The sequence below is a fragment of the Malaya genurostris genome, chromosome 3, assembly GCF_030247185.1.
Source record: "Malaya genurostris strain Urasoe2022 chromosome 3, Malgen_1.1, whole genome shotgun sequence".
Taxonomy (NCBI): domain Eukaryota; kingdom Metazoa; phylum Arthropoda; class Insecta; order Diptera; family Culicidae; genus Malaya; species Malaya genurostris.
In genome coordinates, this window is record NC_080572.1 from 212,611,356 (window position 1) to 212,617,484 (window position 6,129).

Here is a 6,129-nt window from a genome sequence, read left to right on the forward strand (position 1 = left end):
TTTAGAGGGCTATTTTCACGCTTCAAATCTGATTTTCTCAGAAACGGTGACGAATATCAAAAAACTCAACTGACAATTTCTTAGAAAATTTGTTTGGATTATTCTGGGAAAAATTCAGAATGATTCATTGTCTTTAGCGGTCGGGAAAGTCTATTTTCTGAAGGCAGAATTGCATAGCTGAAAACGGCAACTTTCAACTTGTTCATTGAATATCCCACCTTCAAAAGCATGGATCAAAAATCTATCCTGACAATGTCTAGATTAATTTAGATGCGATTAGTGCAAAAAAACATATATGTTGTCACGATAAAAAAGAAGAAGTGGCGCCATTTTAGTTCCCTGGTAACGTAACGAAACATGTGAGAGAAATAAAATCGGCTCAAAAAGGCTGTCAAACAAGCGGTCCAAGAAAGAGATTTTATGTGATGTAGTGAAACTTGTAACCGAAAATATCAATATTTTCTTGGCAACCCGGCCACATCAAGAGTCATTTTGCACGTTTGCGAGAGAGCATGGAGAAAAATGTAATACGCAGAGCAAGCCACGTGGTTTTACGCGACCTACTGGCCTCAGCCCTTAAGGTCTGAGGACAGAGGGTCGAGTGTTGAGTTTTAAATCGACCACGTGGCTCGCTCAATTCCCTTAGCGCATCATATTTCTCTTAAGGCTATTTGTGGGGGGTGAATATAATGAGTGTCTCTGAAAAAGGAAGTTTGATGTGAAGTTGATGGAATTTTACAAAAAACGATACTTCTTGCTAAGTACAGATATCATTTGCACTTGAGATGATTCTTAGAGGGGGGGGGGGGGGTTGTAGTAAGTGTTTGTTAATGGGGGATCGGTTAGTTCAATGAGATTAAGGCTGACGTGAATCTGGTTAGATTCAAATGAAAAATTAAGTATTGAAAAACATATATAAATGGTTCAATTTACTGTATAGGTAATATTGACGGTACCCTACCGCGCCGAATAAATGGAAGCATGACTGAAACAAAGAATGGAAAGGTTGTACGCTGAACTGAAGTAGGTCCCCTGTCAGGTATTATCTTTAGTCTTTAAGAGAATGTTGAATTTGAATTTTATTTGTGACTTTTCCTTCAAAGAACTGAAGAAGCTACTTTGCAGTCACAGAATCAATTACGACATGAACATTTTGAGCACATCGGTGTTATCGAGAATACAACTATAAACGACCAAGGACCCTGCAAAATACTTTAGGAATGTGCATGTTAACCCAAGTGCCAAAATTGCAGCATACTGTAGTATATGTGAAGTTAATTTGCAATAAAAAGACAAACTTTTATTGTAATTGAAATATAATTAAATGACGATAATGACAACAAAGAAAAAATGGTTAGCAGGGTATATTGTACCGGAAGAAAATATATTGCAAATATTTTTTCATATGCAGAAACAATACACTTCTAAACAATATTCATATTTGTTTCTTTGTAATAATTTTCTGAAGTAAAACTGTTTCAATTGTGCTCCAAATCATTGTATATTCGCCACTTCTGAATTTGTTCCAAATAGTTCAACCCTCAACCCAAACTTGAAGGAATTTACATTCATTCTCCAAATTCATGATTTGGCCCAGTACTGTTGAACCTGGCCTTGGTGCAGGACAATACTGGACAAGGCTAGACTGTTATACTAGTAGGTTGTAGGAGTTTCGAAATCATTATCTTTAGACGACTAACATTACCAAGCGTCTTCGAAAATCATGCAGTCCGCATCATTTAAAATTAGTTATTGCTCGAACCGAATAGGCAAATTCTTTATCTCATTCTCGATCAATTGCAGTCCTCAGAGAGCCATTTCTTGTCCACACATGTTTTACCGGGTACAAGGTGTTTGAGGGTATGGTTCTTGCAAAAAGGCTCACGAGATCTCGGAGATCCATTGATTTTACTGCATCTATAATTTGCATTATGTCATGTAAAACTGACTCAATACATATTGCCTTCTTGAAGCGTCCCTCGCAGAGTAATTCAGCAAGATCTAGATGGCACTCAAGATAATTTCGACGATAACATTTATTCAATACTGTGAAGTCTAAGAAAATCATTTACCAATATATATTTGGTCCTACAGATGTTTTGAAATCACTAGGGAAAATAGTAACGGTTTTATTACGGTTTATTTATTTATTATTGGGCTCCTTGGTTACTAGTTCGTAGCAACTTGAACAGTGTTGCGCAAGAAGATTATTTTTATCATTTTCAAGGGGTCACTAGATTTGTGGTAACTGGTGGTAAATCACTGACGAACACTTTTCATCCCGACTTTTCTTCAGAGTGCCTGGTCGACGACACGACCTGCCACTCGCCTATCAAAACTGTATCGCAAATTTAACTACCCCTCAGTAACTCGAAATGTCAAAACCAAATTGTACAAAAAATTATTCAAACTGGCAACAAAGGCAAAAATTGTTGATTTAGAATAACAGTTACCTTAGTTACCACTGTTATTTTGTTGGTAAATAAAAATAGTCTTAAAGTGAATCAAAGTGTGACCGACGACACGACCAGACACTCCGAAGAAAAATCGGAATAAAAAGTGTTCGTGTGCGATTTACCACCAGTTACCATAAATATAGCGACCCCTTGAAAATGACAAAAACTAACTATTCGAGCAACACTGTTTAAGTTGCTATGAACTAGTTACCAAGGAGCACCAGAATAAATAAACAAACAGTTTGAAATAGTTGTGGAACAATTCCACATTTCATTATTAAGAATCTTTTACAAAAAATTACTGATGACGTGTCTGGATCGATAGCTTCCGTTCGAAAAGCTGTTTCTACGCTAGAACAAGCAACAACACAGATCCGCAACGTCGTTTGTCAAAAGTTTGAAGATGCAATCAAAAAAGATAATTTGGCATCGGTAGAACGATTCTTCAAAATTTTTCCTTTAATTGGAATGCACGATCAGGGAACACAACAGGTGGTGGATCGGTTGATAAACTGAATGCGAGAGACATTGATGCCCTCATTGGTGAAATAACAATAATTCATTCGAGGGCTGAATCGTATATAAAATTTGTCAAACGCTGGCACTTCAAAGTTCAATCCAGCAAGGGTAATTACAAACTAGTGACGTTGAACAGGCACGTTCAAAATTTTTGACAACCTTAAACAATGCTGATATGTCCACCAAGTTTATAGAAACACTGTGGTCGCCTGGAGCGAGTTATCAAAAAGTCTACATTCAATCGGCTTGGTGGACTAGTTTTAAACCAGGAAGTTCGAGCAAAACTTTAAACGAGGAATGTAATTCTGGGAACGTTATGAAAGTGATCAATGCTTAGTTATATGAATATATTCCCTCTGAAGATAACACAAGAGAAGTTTTTTATTGTCTTAAACAACCGAAATCAAATTTTTGGTAGTGAATAATTTGCGTTGCCGGTACGGTACGCCACTACGAATTACATATTCGTTATGAGACAAGTACTCCAGAAGTGTCGAGAATACAACGCGCCATTGATTTCAAAGCGGCATACGACACAATCGCTATGGCAGATTATGCACGAATGCGGATTTCCGTATAATTTGACGTGATTCTTCGAGGCAACGATGGATAGAGTAATGTGCTACGTCCAAGTATCTGGGACGCTCTCGAGTCGTCTCAAGTCTCAGAGAGGGCTACGGCAAGGTTTTGGATTCTTTTGTCTCTTGTTCAATATTGCTTCGAAGAGCGAGGATCAACACGATCTTCCGAAAGTACGTACAGCTCTTTGGCTTCCCTGACGATGTTGATATTGTGAAGATTATGGAAAGAAACATCGAACTGATAGCCGAAGCTAGAGGTATCTGACTGGCTATAAAAAGATACAAATTAAAAAAAAAATAAGCAAAAATGACTCAAAACTCTTTGAAAGAATGCATTTAATACCTGCCAGCGCGCCAACTGGTTTCGTTTCAAGTGAGAATCTCTTGTTTTTGTTTACATTCCATATGTAGTTGCCAAGGCTACTGGTAACTGTTTTTCAAAATCAATAACTTATCAACTTGTGTTGCCAGTTCCAACATTTTTCAAGCAAATCCGTTTTGACATTACCAGTTACTGAGGGGTAGTTAAATTTGCGATACAGTTTTGATAGTCGAGTGGCAGGTCGTGTCGTCGGTGTGACTGTGTTTACTAGAAAAATGACTTCGTCAGAAAAGTTACAGGTAAGGTATTTCTAAAATATACGCATACGAGAGATTTTTCAAATCCTTTATTTTGCAGGATGCCCGTTGCAAAGCCGAGCAACATGTATCTGCCAAGCTGAGCTGCAAGTTCCTTGTATTATTACAAGAAATTGAGCTTTGTTTTTGTTTGTCAGCACCAATTCAGCAGCATTCAAGAATGATTTTAGGCAAATGGCATCGAGTCGGATTCGGATCTCGTCGGAGCGGTAGGAAATTATTAATGTGATCAATGTTGTAAAAATAATAAAGCATCCCTAATGAAATCAGTTCAACATTTTATTTCTTGTAGTAATTGAAATCCCAGTTAAAATCATTAGGTTATCTTTAACTTTTCAGTGCATTAGTCAAAAGATATGACGCGAACGTTGGTTTCTCAGGTGTATCGAAAATGAGTGTGATAATCCAGAGGACAGTGATAGACAAAACGTCCTTAGCATATCGGTAGTAAAATGTGATAAGGGCATATCGCACGATAGGCCCTTGCGAATGTTACAAAATATAATGCTCATTGCTCGGCTTTACAACCTCGGACGTCGATAGAAGTCCAATCTAATTGTGCGCTATATGCTTGAATTTCATGTTTAAAACTTGAGTAATGAGCATTATTTTTCGTAACTTTCGAAAGCATATCTCATGATATGCCCTAATCACATGTTAGTACCGATATGTGGATTATGTATCTGATTTTCAAGATAAGTGTATTAAACCCTTGAGAAAGTCGGTCGGTTTTCCATTACGCCATTTAGCTTACAATATCTCATCGTATCGGAATTTTCCGACTGTGTCAACTATTTGAATCCGTTTGGTTATTTTTTTTAGCAATGGGAAACCTGAAACCGACCTTCCACTTTGCTCCATCGAATCAGCCAACGACATAGAAATGTTTGATTAACATACCAAATCTATCAGGCGGTAATGTTTCTTTTTTCGGCGGAAATGTTCCAAGCTAGTGATGTCGTTCATGTCAGCCATCTAAGGCTGGAGGTCATATTCGACATTTTTTCTGGATGAAGTCTTTATTGACAAGATTTTCCGTGAATTTGCAGAGATTGGACACCGACTTTGCTCTGAAAGAAAATGAGCCAGGTCCGATTTTTCGCTAGTATAATTCATTGAATTATTTACCTGCAGCAAACCCCCGTTATGTTCCGGTGGCAAACTATTTGTTTATTTGTATTGGGACTCCTTGGAAACTAGCTCGTAGCAACTAAACAGTGTTGCTCGACAAGATAATTTTTATCAAATACGAGGGATCGCTCAATTTTTGGTAACTGATGGTAAATCATTACCGGACATTTTTCAAGCCGATTTTTCTTCAGAGTGCCTGGTCGTGTCGTCGGTTCTACTGTCAAATTTAAAAATGGTCTACGATGCCGTTCTATTTTTTGTATATTTGAAACACGAGTAAAACACTGCTGGGACTGCCAGTTTTTCTTGTTATAAAATTCAGATTTAAATTTTGTAACTGACATAAATTATGCATCTAGAACTAGAACACTACTGAATATGCCCTTAGATGTTCATTGCAGAGGTGATCAGAAGAGTGGAGTTTGTAACAAGTGCCTCTTAAAAGGGCTGTTTATTATGAAATTTATCTTATTTGTCGACTAACAACAAAAAGCGGCCTTGCCTTCACGAAATAGTTCCGTGCAACACCATGTAACTCAGCAAGTTGTGAAATAACCGAGAACCGTGATTCAAATGCGTTTAATGTACTGTAACAACCATTCGAATCGAATAAATTTTCGATTTGGTTCAATAAAATTTTGAAATTTGAATTAATATATTTGAATCTAACATGCATTACTACTTTAAATTTAATTCAAAAAGTTTTATTTGATTCAAAAATAGTTTTATTTGATTCAAACAATTGTTTGAAGTTGACTTAAAGATTCAATATATTAGAATCTAATGTGTTCCTTTTCTCTGAG